Source organism: Balearica regulorum, chromosome 5, assembly GCF_011004875.1.
Source record: "Balearica regulorum gibbericeps isolate bBalReg1 chromosome 5, bBalReg1.pri, whole genome shotgun sequence".
Taxonomy (NCBI): domain Eukaryota; kingdom Metazoa; phylum Chordata; class Aves; order Gruiformes; family Gruidae; genus Balearica; species Balearica regulorum.
Genome location: NC_046188.1, coordinates 9,738,411 through 9,757,762, shown reverse-complemented (window position 1 = coordinate 9,757,762; position 19,352 = coordinate 9,738,411). Strand labels below are relative to the sequence as shown.

The 19,352-nt window shown below is 45.5% G+C and overlaps 1 protein-coding gene across 1 annotated transcript in view; it reads right to left on the bottom strand.

The window, feature by feature from the left end:
* GPR132 (G protein-coupled receptor 132) overlaps nt 1-10,083 on the bottom strand; it is a 31,350-nt gene extending 21,267 nt beyond the window's left edge. Inside the window, exon 1 of the mRNA XM_075753394.1 lies at nt 8,877-10,083. The gene's annotated coding sequence lies outside the window, so the exon portion shown is untranslated. The remainder of the gene's footprint in view (nt 1-8,876) is intronic.
* Nucleotides 10,084-19,352: the final 9,269 nt, after the last annotated feature.

The window sequence follows — 19,352 nt, the reverse complement described above, 5'->3', positions numbered from 1 at the left end:
CTGCAGCAGCAATGGATTCACTTGGCACTTCGAACTCGATCCATGAACGTGCATGTCCCCAGACATCCCAGCCCATCCATTTTGTTCTTTTTTTCAGCTCAAACTGCTGAAATAAAAGCGTTGCGGTTTAACCTGACAGGCAGCTAAATACCACATTACCATTCACTCACTCCCCTGCAGTGAGATGGGGGAGACAATCGGGGAAAAAAAAAGGTAAAACTCATGGGTTGAGATAAAGACAGTTTAATAGGACAGAAAAGGAAAGGAAAAAAACAAACCAAACCAAGGGATGCACAATGCAATTGCTTACCACCCACTGACTGATGCCAAACTGGTTCCCAAGCTGTGGTCCCCCTTCCCCTGGCCCATTCCCTCCAGTTATATGCTGAGTATGATGTCATATGGTATGGAATATCCCTTTGGCCAGCTTGGGTCAGCTGTCTTGGCTGTCTCCCCTCCCAGCTTCTTGTGCATCTCCAGCCTTCTCAGGCAGTAAAGCATGAGAAGCTGAAAAGTCCTTGACTTAATGTAAGAACTACTTAGCAACAACTAAAGCATCAGTGTGTTATCAACATTATTCTCATACTAAATCCAAAACACAGTGCTATACCAGCTGAAACCAGGACAAAAAGGCAAGTGAAAACTTTAAATAGACTCCGACAGCAGACGCTGATCACCACCCAGCCACCCCGACTGCCACACTGCACCGCTGGCTCGGCTCTGCCGCTCACACCGTGCTTACAGCTCAGGTCACAGCCCTTTGACGGATATGTCTGGCTTTATTTTTATAACCCCCCATCTTTATACTAGGAAACTATAACACCCACAAGGTTAAAAAGGTTACAGTTGTTAGTGCATAGGGGAGGAAAAGGGTGTGGTTCAAGAAAACGTGTTTCTGATTTTTTTTTTTTGCAAATTCAGAGTAGCAGCAGTGGTGGGCCAACACCTGAAGTCGGCTGGTTTAACCTTAGCAAACTCAGAGGGAAGAACCAATTGTGCATCTACAGTGTTGTCTACACTCCTGAGCAACCACATTTATCCTGTGGTGCAAATATACAGAAATTCAATCTGGTTTTGCACCTTCTACACACAGCGCTGTAAATTTCAAGCCTCGCTTTGTTTTTAACTTGGAAGACTTCTGTGAAAGAGCCAAAAGCTGATGAAATTGCAGTATTTCAGTATGCATTGAGGGGATAACTTACTGAGGAGATAAGACTTTTTAATATGGCTACACAGAGCTCCGTGCTACTGCATGGTTCTTTAGGGTTTGGTTATTGTATCTCAGGTTAACACAAGAATTGTGTCAACCACAAAAAAAAAAGTCATAAAACTTGTCCTCTCGTCTGAAATCACCAGTGAGGTGAGTGACTGAAGGACAGGCAATTGGCATATGCAGAGTAAATGCCTTGGACAAACCTGGGTTTCAAATCAACTGAATCCCACTCAAACACATCTGCCATATATCAATTTTTTTTTTTTTTTTTACTCTTGTTCTTTTCCCCTTAGCCTCCAACAGTTTGCTCTGCAGCTAGGCTTAACCAAGCTGATGCGGCACAGATTCAAAGGGCTCTGGTGTTTACATTGCATCAGCTCCTCCTACTATGGTCAGGGAGCCTCACTGCCAGCTCTCCACAGCAAAGACTGGCAGTCTGCCTTGGAGAGCTGCACCAAGCCCTCCGAGGGTGAGTGGCTTTAGGAAGCTTGTACCCTGCTAGAGGAAACTGCCAGCAAACTGGCAGGAGCCTGTGGGCTACCCTCAGCACATCTGTGCTGGGACTTCATTGCTGAGGGGCACCTTAGAGAAATGCCACAGACAGGAAAGCAGGAAATGTTTTGCAGAGCAGAGATAGCATTGAAAATAATACTCGGTAAATGGTTTGATTTACTGATTGGCATGTACAGGAGCTGCCATGTAAGCATCACAGGAAAAGGAAATGAGACGGAGGAGGAGTGGGAGGAAAAAGGCAACAGGACAACAAAGCAGGTTGGCAGATTTCATGGGGGACAGCACTTAATGTCCTGGGTTTTCTCCTGAGCACGATGTGTTGTGGAAGTCTGCGATCACACATGAACACTGAGAACATGAGTCCTTTGATTCAAAAGGAAAAGTCTGTATTTATTTAACAAGATGGGCAATTTGCATCATCTTGGCATTCTCCTGCACCAGGAATTCCCTCTTGTTTACAGCTGGGATCACCCTGGGCATGCTAGCCCTTATCTGGATGCCATCCAGAGGGACCTTGACAGGCTTGAGAGGTGGGCCTGTGTGAACCTCACAAAGTTCAACAAGACCAGGTTGGATGGGGCTTTGAGCAGCCTGGTCTAGTGGAGGGTGTCCCTGCCCATGGCAGAGGGTTGGAACTAGATGATCATTAATGTCCCTTCTAACCCTAATGGTTCTATGATTCTATGTTCTAGAGCAAATCAGACCCTGAGCCACTGACCTGAACTTCAACACCTCTGTGTGATGGAGAAGTGGTTGCAGAGCAGGCACATGATGATAGAGTTGTCCCCCACCATGCTTCACTTCTCAGACTTTCTCAAAAGCCCCTTTTGCAAGAAGACCTCAGAGGTCTGCGTGACGTCCCTGTGAGGTGAAGCCCCCCTGTGATGTGAGCCTTAGCAAGCCATGGGAGACACACCTCCTGCCAGCAGCATGTATGTCCATAAGAGCATCAGGGAGAACCTCTCTGCACAACTGATTTGTTTGAGCCTTTGCCAGACATTCTGTGATCTACCTGACTGCACCTCAGTGGGGGACCTCACAGAGTTGCACAGGCTCTACTTTACAATTACTTGTTTCTTCATTTTGCTCCACTTTCTTTGTGTCACTGGCCACTCCAGTGGGGAAACTGAGGCTCACGCATGGGTGATGATCTGGGTGATGATACCACTCTGCAGTGGCCAGGCCATGAAACCATGTCCTGCAAAGTCAGATGGTTACTTCAGATGCCTCTCTTGAGGCCTCTTCCCTTGGGTGTTGAGGGATGCTGGTGTATGTGAAAGGCCCTTCCAGTCTCTGCTGCTGTATTGTCATAAGCAACTTAATGTTTTGGAGAATGGGAAGTGTCTGATGAAGACATGGCATTCAGACTTCAATTAAAGTGAGATTTAGTGAGCCACATATCTTGAGATATTTGCTTCACCTTTTCCCAAATACCCTGGTACAGTCTGAAAAAATAAGTATGATCTTCCTTGAGATTTCTAGATATGTGCACATACTGATGGGAAAAAATCCAAGCCTTTCCCCCTCCTTTCCCACCAGTTGTTCAGATCCTCTTACTCCATCATAAAGATGGAATAGACAACGGCAAAATCAACTGGAAATCACCCTTGAAAATGCTGACTCTGGCACAATTTTCTCAGTATAAACAGATCTTCCTATAAATTGGTCTTCCTATAGACACCTGGGATTTTGGCTTGTCTTTGGCAGTTTCCATTCACTTAAACAATGAATTTACAGCCTCATTTTCCAACCAATGTTTCCATGCCCTGCTTGGTGCCAGTAATGTATTTTTTGAACATGCATTTTTGAAGCAACCATATTAATTGGAAAGATTCTTTAACATTAAAAGATGTCCTTGCCATTGTCTTTTCTCTTGACACTAGCAGCTTCAATCATTTTGTTAATAGAGCTACCCATGGAAAGATACATGGTGTAGCTTCACACGATGCTGGTGTAGTACAGACATATTTTAACACATAAGACTGGAGATGGAAAGGCTGTCTGCCCTGCAGTTTGTGCTGCCTGTGAGCGATACCTGAGTTAGCTTTTCTAGAGTGAGTTTGCAGAGTGGAAGCAAGTGGACCTTGACACCACAAAGCTCTGTGTACTCCAGGTTACACAGATGTGGGGTGTTTTTGCATGAAACTTCAGTGCACAAACCTGTAGCTTCAATATTTTAAGAAATGCAAATATCTGATAATTCTCCACCAGCTTCGTTAGAGTATATGGCCAAATAATGGGAAGGAAACAGATGCAGCTCAGTTCTGGACTGATCTTGTGGGTTCTTTTCATTAATCTCATCTCTGTTTGAGTCTTCGTTTTCTCTATTTAAAAAGACAGCTGTGATATCTACTTCCTTTGAAGATATTTTGAGATGAAGTGGCAAAAAAGATACTATATGAGACCCAGGTATTATTACAGATAAAAAAATACAGATATCTGCATGTAATAAACATGCGTGAAATTCACAGAATTCTACAGACTAAATGCCAAGACTCCTGCTGACCTGAGTGGACAGAAGTGTCACGGTGTGCTGTGCCAGCATCACCGCTCAGATCCCAAGCAAACAGAACGCAGTCTGGCAAGAGAAAGGTGGGTTGCAGTCCAGCTGCATCCTGGAGCTGCAGCTTATGGAATACATACAGCAGATATATGAGTCAAAATAAAGCATGTCTTGTTAAGCTCCCAAGTGCCAGATACCCAGGAAAACACTAGTACAGTAAACCCATAAAGTCTGTCTTTGATTTCACTACAATGGCCCTTTCTTGTCCCATCACCTTGGGTGATATCCTGGCACTTTTGGGAGCAGGAGGAAAGTGCTGTGAGGACAAAAGAAGAAAGCAGATGGTCCAGAAAGGATGCAGTGTCTTTGCTTCTGCTTGGTTTCAAGATCTTTGAGATGCCTAGATGTCAGTGAGGGCTCTGGGCTGTGATACATGAGTTCAGTTCTGTGGGCAGATGAACATGAGTATCTGTAGGTAGCACCAGGAGCAGCCACTGATATCCTACGGATGTTTTTGGGTACCCTGGAGAAGCCTGACATTCTGTTACTACAATCAGGTGGTCCCTTTGCTCAGAACTTCTTTAAATACCAGGAAAGCAGCAGCCACAGCAGAAGGGTTGGTCATCAGCCTCCTGTTACCCACCTCAGGCAATTCACGTTTCTATCCATTTTGCTTTGTATGAAAACAGCCACTTGTGCTCTCAGTCTGCTGCCCAGCAGACCTCCTGAAACAGCCACCTAGGCCTGCAGTTTGCAATATTTTTTATTTGTACTGTTGCAGTTAATACTCTGCTGTATGGACCAGACCCCCTTTCTTATAGGCACTGTGCAAAACCAGCATGAGGGGAAAACAGAATGCTGTAACCTGCAGTTTAACACAGCATCTAAACGACTGCTTGAGGGCACAGCTCCAGGAGGCAGGGTAAGCCAACATCATCTGCCTCTATCCAAAGGGGAAGGTCCAGCTCCCTTTGAAAAATAAACAGTAGGACAGTTTTCTGCCATTTTAGTGAGAAGAATTGGCCCAACCAAGACTCTGACAAATGCCAGAGACGGTACAAGGGCGGTTGGCAGCAAATTGCTATGTTGGCTCATCTTCCTGCAGAACTGCAACTTATATCAGTCCGAAGCATGTGCTTAAAATGCTTTATGAATTGAGGTCTTATTACTAGACCAGAGCTTTGGAGTTAGATCTGGGCCACTTTAGTAAGTGGATCTCTGTTAGAACAACATCAGGGTCTCAGTGGCTGTTCCTATTAGCACATGACAGCACAATTTAAAAAATGCTTTACTTCTGTCTGCTGGTTGATGGAATGACAGCCAGGGGTATTTCAGGTAATTTTGTTGCTTTAAAATGTTATCAAAATAAAAATTCTAATAAAATGGACACAGGCCTATTTTCCTAGAAATCTTCTTAGCATTCCAAAGGCATGGAAACAGGAGGAGAGATTAAAGGCTGGCTTGTTATTTATAAAAAGGACATCTTCTTGTGTTCTCTGCAATTGTTGTGTGGTTCCCCTGTAGTGGTTTATTGTAACAAATTATGAGTCTGTCGTGGTAAACTAAAATTTGTGCACCTATTCCTAGCAACAATGTTTTCTGTTAGGACACCATCTTTTATCTCCCTGTAAGAGGGGGTCTTACTAGAAGCATCAGTGGTAGGATAGCAAAACAATAAATAATCATCTTACGATGCCTAAATACTTTTGAAAAATGCTAGCAGCGTGGTGGTATTTACTCTTCAAAGTCTAATCCATTATTTAGGAATGAAGAGAAGCAATCTCTTGTAGTTAAAAACCTTATCAAGTTCAATCACAAAATCAAATGAAAAGCTGTATTCAAATGTCACATACTTTATAAGATGAATTATTACTTCATTGAATAAGCAATTCAAAATAGTATAAAATGAAAAATCAGATTCTATCTGCTCTTGGTCTTTTTTTTTTTTTTGTTACCACACGATTACAAATATTCCCTACTTCCATGTCTGATACTGAATTTCACTTCACTTTATTTTAACATATTTGAGAGGAGTTTGTTTATGGTATAACTAAGGGGAATTTCCAGATGGAAAGTAGGAGTTAGTACGTACAAAGCCAGACTCTGAGCTTTTCTTCTAAGATTTGGTTGGGTTTTTTTTGTTTTTTTCTGAGAAGGAAAAAACAAAACAACAACAGTTCCCTTTTACTGATGCTTTTTCATCTGGCTGTGTAGGTGGTATATTGAAATAATAGTTTGATGGAGATTAAAGGAAGCGTGACTTCGGTCAGAAGGGGGAATCCCAGCTCTTTAAAGAGCGTGCGCAACTAGACATGAGAAGTGTTATTATATGGTTCAAAAGAAAAACCAGCCCAAACAATCCCCTGCTCCCGAAACCTCCCCTAGATTTCCAGTGTGCGTAAAAGTGGGCCAGGTCCTTGGCTGGGGAGGTTCCTGCTGGCGTTGGTGTGTGGTCACTGAGTCCGGCTCTGAGTCTCACCCCCCCATTTCACCCTGTTGCTCTGCAGTAAGTCTGAAGAGATCCTGCTGGGTTAAAGCATCTCCTGCAGGGATGCGCAGGCTTGCTCTGGAGATGAAAAGAATGGAGATCTCACCAGTCCCCCACTGTCTTTGGTCACTTCCCGCGGTATTTTGTCCCAGTTATCAAAGAGCACTGCTGAAAATGGTCTCCTTTCTTCCAGGCTCAGTGTGTCTGGACTCAGCAGAAGCCAGTGCACCATTTATACGCAAGGAATACAACTGTGTAATACATAAGGAACACACCTATTTTGACCTTCTCACCTCAAGTAAAGCAGTTTTTAGTTCCTGGTATTTTCTTCCATGTAAATTCAAGGTAAAAAAAAAAGGCATAACTCCCGGAAGCCATTCTTAGTAGAACAACAGACATTTAACATGAACCCCTTCTTTCTGTTTAGCCCACATATAACCCACAATCTGTTTCCTCTCCTTACAAATTATTTGCCTTTTAATCATCTGTGGTCCCTAGATACTTTCAGCTGAATCTTCCCACACGCCCGGTGCTGAGCAGCAAAGCACCTAATCCTGGTGTGGATTCAAAACCATGGTGAAACCATCATCCCTCTCCCCGGGAGTCTCAGTAAAGCAGATCTGCACTGGGGACAACCAGCTTACATCAACAGTTCCTTCCAGAAAACGTTCCAACTCCTTCTGCACCCAGGATTTACTTTTTAAATCCTGTTTTTCATATTTTTCTTTAGTTTATGGCAGTCCAGCAGCTGTAGTCCTTGACTCCCCAGCTGGTGGTAGGTACCAGTCTGTGCCTGGCAGTTCCTATGAGGGTCTCAGTTGTTCTGGAGAAAAGATGTGATGAAGAGAGGAGAGGTGGAAGAGGGTGAGGTCTGTACCTCTTCCACTGAAAGCAGGCCAAGTATATGGAAAATACATTTACGTTTCAGAAGGAAAGCAATTGGGGAACTGGCCTGGTGACTGGGGAACTCGGCTTTCAGAAGGAAGTCCCAGTCCCTGGTGCCAGGGCTATTTTTGTCTTTTAACAGACAGTTGTAGTGTCAAACGGAGAAATAGTCTTGACAGCTGGGCTCAAAACACAACTGTTGTCCATGCACCCTGCCAAAGGTCATGCTCAAGGCCAGACCTGCGCTGGCAAGGCTAAAAGGCTATGGTGATAGCTAGGAACTCAAGAAACAAATGGTTTTTGTGCAAATATTTGTGCAATTAACCTGCACGTGGTCACAGGAGATTGAGAAGTGATGTGAGGAATTGACTAAAGCCAATAAAAGGCCAAAGAGCAGAGCGAGCCCTGAACCTCACAGAGGATGGTGTTTGCTCTGGTCTTTGCAGGTTGCTGTCGCAGGTAGTTCATGGTTTCCTTTTTTCAGATTGCTTTGAAGAATGCATACGTGGGAGGTGCGCAAACAACATAAGACAATACGAGTGGCTTTTCTGGGGGACCAGAAGTCTGTCTAGCTCTAGATCCAGTCTCCAGCGGTGGCTAAATGCAGTTCCTGGGGAAAAGCACGCAGTGTCCTCTCCACAAAGCCTCTCCCTGACTCCATCAGTCTGCATGTCAGGGACTATTTCAGCATTGATCTTTCTACTGCTATGCATGAACATGCAAAGATAAAATCATTTCCCTACATCTCTGCCTACATGTAAGACCATATACGCACTCACAGGTGCTTTATTTCCTTACAGTAGAGGACTGTACTGGGAGCCCATGCTGTGGTCATTAATTTGTATTTGAAATTTGAAATTAATTTTACTACCTCTCCCCAGTGATATTCCTGCACTATTGTTAAACTACTTTTTTTCTTAGTGGATGTTAGAACACTTTCTCTGCTCAGTCTGTTCTGAGGTGTTTCTGGATAGTTTTCATTTCACTTACTCATTTCTCGCACTTAGTTATTTCTATTTTATATAAATTGGCAGCCATTTCTCCCTTTCATATCTGTGATAGATGCTTTTCTATTTCACATTGATTCCTTCACTTTCTCAGTCAACCAGGATGAGATTTTTAGCATGATCTGTTTGTATGCTTTACTTGGAAATCCTGACTTTTTGACCATCTGATAAACTCTTCATCGAAGGTTTCAACTTTCATTCAGATTTTGCTACCCATGTTTCTTCAATGAATTTGGATAGTAACTTTCCTCGAGTTAGAGAACTTACCTTTTTAATGCTGAGTCTTTAGGGCAGCCAGTGCCACAAGTAACCAGGTCACAATCACGATGGCTGGTCTTCAGAGAGCAACAAATTTTCTACCCAGCAATTAGTTCACCATGGTATGTCATAATGAATGATCTCACCTCGGGTGCGGTACCTGCTGGGTTAGAGAATTCACCTGTATCACCTAAATGCTATTCTTCTACTGGCAGCATACATCTCTAGCAAATGTCTCCTTTGCTGAAGTCCTCCATGGATCCAGAACTTTTCTTTCCACAAATTGGATGAGAGTTTAATGAATGTATTTAAGGAACAAGTCATCCTGCTTTTTGACTTTCTGTCTTTATTTGATGGTCAGTAGCAGATCATTCTGCAGATATTCTTCCTCTTCTGCTCAATATCTTGTAAATCTGACTTAGCAACTCACAAGCTGATAGTGATGATATAGACAACCACCCCCACTCTGCCCTTTCTAATCAATGGTTTTATTACAGTAATTGGCAAAGTCATCTCACCAGGTTTCTGTGGCATCAGTTACATCAAATTCCTTCACAAGTCACGTAACTTTCTGTTCCTCTCATTTGTTACTGGCCTTTCTAGCACCAATATAAATGACTGCGAGTTCTCTTTTTTTTCTTATTCAGGCTTGCTTAGGAGTTGTCTTCATACAGAGTTGCATGACACTCACTTTCTCTGCGCTGTCTTTATTATTGCTGGTCTAACCAGCCCTGTGTGTCCCCATGTAAAAATACATGGAACCTACATGTGACAGTCATTTTTGTCTGTTGCTGCTCTTACCCCTCTTTCTCAAGAATAGGAGATAAGCAAAAGCAAACCTGATGATTGCCTCATACCCATTGTGGTGGCCACCTACAGCTTATTCCCAAAGTTCTTCTGTTTTGCCTTGGTATGTCAGAATATTAGTCAAATACAAATCCTTCTTTCTGTATTCAGGTTATTATGTCATATCAGCTCTAGCTGGATGAGAACAAGAAAGACCTGAATGTTCATGAGAAAATAGTTTTAGGAGGTTTCAAGATCAGTTTTGCTGATCTGTTAATATTCACATGAACATCAACAAGTGAGACTGATTCTAAACTGCTGTTACAGTAATAAAAAATGAAACATCATCTATAATATCTGGGTCAAGGGAAGGTGCTTGTGAGACAAGCTGTTGTGGTGGGAGTGTATTTCAAGGAGGAAAGGCAGTGGTATCCTGGCGTGCTTTAAGAAGAGCATGGCCAGCAGGTCGAGGGAGGTTATCCAACCCCTCTACTCTGCCCTAGTGACACCACATCAGGAGTTCTGTGTCCAGTTCTGGGCTCCCCAGGTCAAGAAAGACAGGGAACTACTGGAGAGAGTCCAGCAGAAGGCTATGAGGGTGATGAGGGGACTGGAGCATCTCTCATATGAGGAAAGGCTGAGACACCTGGGTCCGTTTAGCCTGGAGAAGACTGAGAGGGGATCTGATCAATACAAATATCTAAAGGGTGGATGTCTAGAGGATGGGGCCAGACTCTTTTCAGTGGTGCCCAGTGACAGGACAAGGGGCAATGGGCACAAACTGGAACACAGGAATTTCCATCTGAACATGAGGAAAAACTTCGTCACTCTGAGGGTGACTGAGCACTGGAACAGGCTGCCCAGAGAGGTTGTGGAGTCTCCTTCTCTGGAGATATTCAAACCCGCCTGGACACGATTCTGTGCAACCTGCTCTGGGTGATCCTGCTTTAGCAGGGGGGTTGGACTAGGTGTCCAGAGGTGTCTTCCAACCCCTACCATTCTGTAATTCTGTGGAAGAGGGCACAAGACAGCAACAGCAAGTTAGTGTGTATTTGAGAAAGTGAGAAACATCACAAGCCCGACAGCCTACTACCTGGGGAGCTGCTGCAGTATGTGGTAGGGCAACACAGTGCCCGGCAGCAGAGTCCCAGCTCCCACCCAATAGCAGGGTGGCCTAGCTACTGGTTGCAGAGCCAAGAATGGGCTGGAGGAACACAATGGAAATCTTGAGCCAGAGGAAGGCATCTTCTGCATAAAGGCAGAGGGCTACTGAGGCAGGTAGATGCTACAATCTCACGACCCACAGCATAGATGCTGCTGTAGTGTGAAGAGGGTCAGAGGGAGCCTCCTGAGAGCAGTGAGGAATGTACAGATGGAAAAGAGTCATCTTTATGTCAGGTCTAGAAAGTCAGGACAAGACTTCAAGATATTACAGTCAGAGTAGGCACAAAAATAAGACAGGAAGAGTGGACTGGTGCAGGGAGGGCAATGGAGTTTCTATAGCAGTGGCATTTTGGATAGGAAGTTAGGGGAGAGCAATTTGTGCCACTGAAGGTGGAGGATGTGAAGAGGTGTGGACAGGAGATTTTACTGTGAGCAAGATGAGAAAAGTCCCAGAGTTTGGTGACGCTGTAAGCAAAGACAGAAGTTATCAAATCTGACTGCAGGGAGAGAATAAGAAGCCGGGAGAAGAAAAGGAGAAGGAATTTGGTATGGAGGTCGAGGAGGGAGTTAGCAGGAACAGGACTGGGTCTAAAAGAGAGGTTTGTTGTAGGAAGAGCACTCTTTGAGCTGCTGGTGGGACATGTAAGAGTTGACAGTTAAGAGAGGTCAGACTAACAATACCGATGAAAATATCCTTCTCAGAAAAATGGTTACTGTGATAAGGAGTAGGGACAAGTTTGCCAAGGGAGGGACTGGCAAATGGTGATGATGCCTTCATTGGCAAGGCCTGCCAAGATGATTTGTGGACAGACGCCAAGGGATTAAGAAGTCCAGCTCCTAGAGCAGACAGGGCTGAAGGTTTATCAGGGAGCATCTGGATGGAATCGGTTGTACTCACAACCAGGTTTGTTAGCTTCTCCTCAGAGATGAAAGCAGTAAGGAGGACCTCAGGAGTAGAGACTGGGCAGATGAGCAGGCAGTATCAGTTGTCCTGAGAGGTGAAGCACAAAGCCACCAGTTTTCTGAATGAGACGTGGCTACAAGAGAGCTGAGAACAACTGCCCAAAATGGGGAAAGGGACTGGAGAGCCACTCCAGGGGGTTAAGGAAGAGAACCCAGGAGCTCCCCCCAGGGCTGAGCGAGGAGGGCATCTAGTGATGGCCCGGAGCATCGCGGGGTTTTCCCTCGGTCCTCGAGCTGGTGGCACCGCGGTGCCTTCCCACTGACAGAAAATTTCCCGAGGCTGTGCTTAAAGTCCTCTCTCTATGCATCAAAACTGGTTTGTGGTTGTTTTTTTGGGAGTTTCAATATGCAAATGAAATTTTCTAGCTGCTCTCTGACTGTCTGTCTGGGAAACAGTCAGTCACTGGGAAAGCGTGTGTTAGACGGGAACTGGGTTGCCTGTCTGTCTGTCTGCTTGTCTGTCCCCAGGCAGGACCTCCTGGATGGTTGGACACCTGGCTGGAGGTGCAGATCCATAACTGCTACAGCCAGGGCTGTCACCACCTGGCCACCTCACCAGGGTCACCACTCCAGCTCCGAAAGGCTATGTGAGAGATGGTCTGAAGGCAGCCCTGGCTTTGACAGGAAAGATAACTTTTAAAAGCAAAAATTTTACTTTACTTCTTTACTGCTTTGCTACTTCTTTACTGCTCATGGATAACCACCGCAGCCCCTCTCAAATGTAGGTGCCTTCTTTCCTCATGGAAAATATTTCCTCATGGAAAATATGGACTATATATTTAGTTCCATGTGTCCGACAGACAGAGCCTGGACCCCCACAGGCGGAGGAGCACGACTCAGCCCGGGAAGCACCGGGGAGGAAGCTTCCCGCTGGGCCAGGAGCAGCTTGACAGAGCTACCTGCTGCTGATACCAAGCAGCTTTTAATTTTCTACTTGGGTATTTATTAAAGAGACCCTGCAGCGGCGGTGAGGAGCCTGTGCACGCTCTCGGTGTGTGAGCACTTAGTGCTTATTTACATTTTGCCTGTGTTTTGTTAGGCTGGCTGCCTCGATAAATATCCTCAAATGCCTGCTGCCCGTGCAGAGATCTTCTTGTTCCTGCATGACTGAAGGGAGCTCGCACACTTTCAAGCAGAGGACTCAGAGGTGGCACGGAAAAGCTGTCACAATTTAGTGATCTGAAAGGAACCTTACAAAGCTTACGCAGTCAGGGATAGCTTCCTTCCCTCCCCCGCCCCCCCCCCAGCCCCAGGTCACTCATTGTAAAACTATTTGAGTTACTCAGGGATAGAGAAAATTATCAAAGAGTTTAAAAGAGGCAAATTCAGACATGCCTTGGCTGTGCGGGCTGCACATCCAACCTCTTTGCTTGTAGAAGGAATGTAGCTGTTTCCAAGTTGAAAAAAATAACATAACTAAGATGTAGTGCGTTTGAATAATAAAGCAACCCAGTCTGGGCCCCACTGAGTGTTAAAGCAAGACTCAGCTTGTAACATGTGGCTTCGAAGTATCTTGTACCTCTAACTGATAGGCAATTTTTTTGTCTGAACCTCTCAAACCAGAGGAATTCAGGAATGTCCCAGGCTGACTCTACAAATACTGGTTCTGCAGAAGGGATGTCATGCTCAGGGCACAGGGCACGACTCTCTGTTCTCACTGAGCCGTCAGTATGTCCCCCTGCTCCACTCGCCACAGCTGTAGCTCCTCTTGGCTACGCCTGGGTGGATGACCCTCATATTGGAAACTGCTCAATCTTGGCAGGGAAAAATGTTTGACACACTATGGGTACAATGGGCAAACCCAAGGAGGCCCCTGTCAGCATTAGACCGCAGAAGTGGGGTACAGAGAAAGGGTTCATGTGCCTCTGGGGCTGGCACTTGAGCCAATGATGAGAAAAAAGTTGGGAAGAGCAGTGCTAGCATTTAGACTTTGAAGCCATTTGTTGTTCTGCCCAGGTGCTTTGAGAATGATGGATAACACTCAGATTCACTGCTTGGGCCATTCACTCTTTTCATTAGCGTTTTGGAGAATAATAAAACATAATGGACATAAGCTTAAAAAAACCCTACAAAGCTGTGAATGATTCTAGGAGATTACTTTCAGCTGCCATTAAAAGGTTTTTTTGGACAGATGTTCAGCATCCCTGGAGAAAGTAGCTTCATCTGAGTGGTTGACACTGGCTGTATTAAAAATGTGGACTGGTGGGGACTCCAGCTCAAAGACTGGAGACTGTTCCCTTGGCCCAGGGACAAGCTTGAAATCACAACCCTGCATCATCTTCCCATGATTTGTCCTAGGTTTTTCTGTACAGAGCTGGTAGGTGGTCTTGTCCCACCCAAGATTTTATAAAGATTTTGTTTTCCCCCAACTCAGTTGATATATTTTTCCTAAACGACCAGCACTACCACCACCACAAATGAATAAATAAATAAATAATCCTGCATCCCAAAAGTAAATCAATTATTCAGGGTGCTCCCTGGGTATAAAATCTCTGCAGCAGCGACATTTAGGAGGCTGTGGATCAGCTACTTTGCAGTGTCATGAAAATTTCATGCTCACTTGGCAAGGAAGTTGGTGAGTCAGGCAAATGAGCTCTTATGCCGTCTCCCTGACCTGGATACCAACTTACACAGTTTCAGATTACTGCTGTGGGTGTACAGCTCAGAGCGGGAGAGACACAACTGTGCTGAGGCCTTCGACATCCAAGAAGACTGTGTTTTAGATGTGCAACACCCTTAAGGATTTTTTGAAAAATTCATCCCTGGTGCCCCTAAAATATAGTGGTCTTACAGATGGATTCTTGGTTTCTAAATGCAAAGCTTCAAGTCATACACAGAGCATCCCTCTGAAAGTAACTTTATTGCTCACTCCTCCTGCTCCTGGCTGTTCCTGCTACAGCCAGCAGCACTGGGCCACGACAGTGTGTTTCACCTGGTCTGCAAAGTGTGGCTGGAAGTGGTGGACAAGTGGACAGAGAAAATGTCTCAATTAGTTGCTAAAGTTTTCAAGTATAAAAAAAGCCAAGAGTGGGGAAAGTGAGGGAAAATGAAGAAGAAAAAAGTCAGTAGATCCAGCGGGCAGGTTTAGCCACAGCAGAACCAATTCATACAAAGCAAGAATCTGGACTTTTATGTTGCTTATAATTTTATTGCAGCAAGTTTGCTATACTTGGCTGCTTTATTTGCTGCAGTCCTGCCTATGCTCCTGACTGTCACACTCCCATGCTCTCCTGAAAGGCATCAGGACCAGTTCGTTCACCCTGCAAATCTTTTCTGCTTCTCTGATCAGGTCCTGCCCGCCCAGGGATGCTCCAGCCTTGAGCTGAAGGACTCGTACCAGCTTTCACCAGACGATGTCATGCTAATCCTGTGGATGCTCTGCAGCCGGGAGCTTATCTCCCAGCCACAAACACTGCAGTGGAGAATGCCTTTCGTCCTGCTGCATTAATGCTTTGTCAAGCTCGCCTTTTTGTACCAATCACGCAGTACAGAAGGTACCATTAAGGCTTTAAAATTTAATGAGCTCTAATAAAATCTCTCCCTGTGATATACAACCTAAGCAAAGGCTATGCTGCAGGAAGGTCGCATTTGTGTATGGCTTTATATCTTTACCTCCTCTCTGTTTTAACCATATATTCCCAATTACTTATGTGGCATTTCTGCAGCTTTATGTTGTGGAGTTATTGCAGATTAACCCCATAAAGGTAGGTAGGTATCTAAGTGCCGCATTGAGCCTAACTCTAAACCAGGGCCATCTGCCCCACCTAGCTATAGTGTTTACATTTCTGACATGCTGATATATGCAAACCTGCCTAAATCTTGGCTTGGCTGAAATGATCATGCCTAAATCCTGCTTGATGACTTCCCAGCCCATGGAAATAAATGGGAAGTCCATCCTCTCTCCTGATTTGACTAAGAGTTCATCCTCTAAATTTACAGGGCACAAGATGCTTTATAAATGGTTATATCCCATAAGCTTTCTCAGCACACCAATAATCTGCACTGAAAACAGATGCCCCTGGTTTAAGCCCTCTCCTGGGCTGTTGGAAACCCAGACTGAACCCCTGTTTCCTATGGTTTATGCAGAGCCTCCTATGTCCTGAAAAAGTGCTGTGAGCATTCAACTGATAGATCCTCTGGGGTCTGGTCTCAAAGTCTCCTGCTGAAGCTGTTCCATGTTGTATAAATAATTAAACATTCACTGGACCAAAGAGAAGAAGTGGAAGATGGACTCTCCAGCCTCATAATCAGGACACTCATGTGTGTGATGTGGGAAAGTCAGGTTATAGGTTCCTGCTCCGGTGAACAGCTAACTAGAGCACAAACTGAACCAGCTCCAGGAGAGGCTGAGACCCCCTTCCCAAGACCATCCAAGGCCTGCTCATTTAGGCATTTCCCTGAAACAGAGGAAAAAGGAAATCAAGATCCATCTGCAAAATCTGCAAGCATCTGAACTGCTGATATAAGAGCTGAGATGTCTCTGTGGGAAGAACTTGAGCTACCTCACATAAAGCCTGAAGCATGAGCTGGGTCAGAAAGGTCCATCCAGCTCTGTGTCTGTGTCCAGCCTTGGCTGAAGGCAGGTGCTGGTGAAAGAGCAAAACAACAGGGTAAATCCATAATGATACCTCCCCAGGACACACACTGGGACACCAGAAGTGATGACTTTTCCATATGGATATAAACACATGGTCACCTCTTCTGGGTTCTCCATGGGTTATTCCTGTGCCTTACCCACCTTACGACCTTAAGCCCTTCATTTTTGTGTTGGTTTTGCGTGGCAAGGTTTTGGTAGTGGGGGGGCTACAGGGGTGGCTTCTGTGAGAAGCTGCTAGAAGCTTCCCCTGTGTCTGATAGAGCCAATGCCAGCCGGCTCCAAGACGGACCCGCCGCTGGCCAAGGCCAAGCCAATCAGCGCCTCTGTAATAATATATTTAAGAAAGACAAAAACAGTTAGAGAGCGCTTTTGCAGCCAGAGAGAGGAGTGAGAAGATGTGAGAACATCTGCAGACACCAAGGTCAGTGCAGAAGGAGGGGGAGGAGGTGCTCCAGGCGCCAGAGCAGAGATCCCCCTGCAGCCCGTGGTGAAGACCATGGTGAAGCAGGCTGTCCCCCTGCAGCCCATGGAGGGAGGATGAGGGGGTGTAGAGATTCCACCTGCAGCCCGTGGAGGACCCCACGCCGGAGCAGGTGGAGGCACCTGAAGGAGGCTGTGGCCCCGTGGGAAGCCCGCGCTGGAGCAAGCTCCTGGCAGGACCTGTGGATCCGTGGAGAGAGGAGCCCACGCCAGAGCAGGTTTGCTGACAGGACTCGTGACCCCGTGGGGGACCCACGCTGGAGCAGTTTGCTCCCGAAGGTCTGCACCCCGTGGAGGAGACTCACGTTGGAGAAGGCCGTGAAGGACTGTCTCCCATGAGAGGGACCCCACGCTGGAGCGGGGGAACAATGAGTCCTCCCCCTGAGGGTGAAGAAGCGGCAGAAACACCGCGTGAGGAACTGACCGTAACCCCCACTCCCCGTCCCCCTGTGCCGCTGAGGGGGGTGGAGGTTGAAGCTGGGAGTGAAGTTGAGCCCGGGAAGATGGGAGGGGTGGGGGGAGGTGTTTTTAAGATTTGGTTTTATTTCTCATTCCTCTACTCTGTTTTGCTTAGTAATAAATAAGATGAATTCCCTCTCTAAGTTCGGTCTGTTTTGCTCGTGATGATAATTAGAGAATGATCTCTCCCTGTCCTTATCTCGACCCGTAAGTTTTTTTTTCATTGTACCTTTTCTCCCCTGTCTAATGAAAGAGGGGAGTGATAGAGCAGCTCTGGTGGGCACCTGGCCCTCAGCCAGGGTCAACCCACCACAATTTTTCATATACCCTATGGCAGAGGGCTGGACACCCAAATCTGAGCTGGGAGATCCCTGGGCTGGCTGTGTACTTCAGAGGTGAGCACAGCATCTTGTCTGCAGGTTTACTGTTGTGCAGCACTGAGCATCATCCATGTCTGAAGCTCACAGGCACCACCATAGTGCAGAGCTGAGTGCTGATTCTGTGTTTTACCACCGTAAGTGACACCAATCTCTGTTGTGTTTCACCTGATGCTTTTCTTTAATGACTTGGTTGTTCAAGAGCATCTGGGATCATTGTTTTTAGTCTCCGATTTGGTTTGCTTGTTTTGCGAAAGGAAAGGGGAAAAGAAAAAGTGCTGCTTTTTGAAAAAAACGACCAAAACCCAAAACCAACTCTGAATATTTAATAGTTAATTTCCGTGCACCGTCAAAGGATCTCTCAATTCCCCAGTCTGCTGCACCAGTCTTAAAGTGGAGGCAAGATATGGAAAGAGAGTCAGTATCTTTTATAAGTCCCTTTGGTATATTTGGACAGAAAGGCAAGTGTCCTGGCCTTGACTGGTCTGAAATAGAAAACTCCAGGCTAAGTTTAGGAGCTTCTATTTCAGACCTAAAAAGCAGTGGGAGTATCTGAATTTGTCCAGATCAGTAGTTGAGCTAATGAAAAATATTCCTCTGCAGACCTTTCCCAAAGGATATCCTTAGATCACCTCAGCTGGTAGTGAGACTCAGCTGAAGTGAGAGGAGCTGCATGGGTTAAAACTCAATAGTACACAATAGACCAGGGCTCTCGTGTAGGTTCCTCATTAGGAAGGTTTTTAAGCACCTTTAAACCTGTTTTCAGTTCCCCTGACTTCAAGTCAGGCTCCATGCTTAGCACATTAAAAGGTGGAATGACTTAGCTTTGGAAGCCCCAGAGACTTCAGGGAGAAGTCGTTTGACCTTCTTGTGTCTCAATCCATCCAGAACATGAGAGTGAAAAATAAACAGCATCTCATTAAAAAAGAAATAGATAGTGTGACTGACCTGAGCTTGCCTTGGTAAATAAATTACAAAGCCATAAAACTGTTTGAGGAGCTGCTTTGTCCCTTTGAAACAACACCCACTTTAGACACTTTCTAAACACATCATGCTGGGGGTGACACAGAGTAATTGCCAAGGAGCTGTTATCGTTATCTACCTGTCAAGCCCCCATACATTCTCCCCGAGCTCGTGTCTGAGCTAAGGAGAAAGTACAAACCAGTGATGAGGGGTCCCAATAAACACCAAAAGAGAACGATTTACCCATGAGCTTTCCCATCTGTTCTTGGCACACAAAAGCACCCCAAGCCCAAACTTATAGCTGTGTCCTTCTACATATCCAAAGGGCTCACCTTCATCTACCCTGGGCATTTAGATGCTGCTGCTCACAACGTTGCTTGCTGGGGTGCCCCGCATTTCCTTGGTAATTAGCGGGGCTTGTGAGGCTGGCATGAATGACGAGCAGAACAGTCAAGGACTGCTGGGAGCAATGTCAGAGGAGTGATCTGGGATCTTGAAGATTAAAATAAACAGCTAACCAAGCAAAGTCTGGTGCTGATATGAGTCAATTTAAGCGCTGAGATGACGGAGTTGATTCAAAGGAAAGTCAGTGCCTCTATTTTGGCACCAAATCTGAATGCAGAGGGGAAAAGTCCCAAAGCTGCGAAAGCAAAACATGTATCTAGAAATGCATTGGTAAGGAGCTCACCACAGATG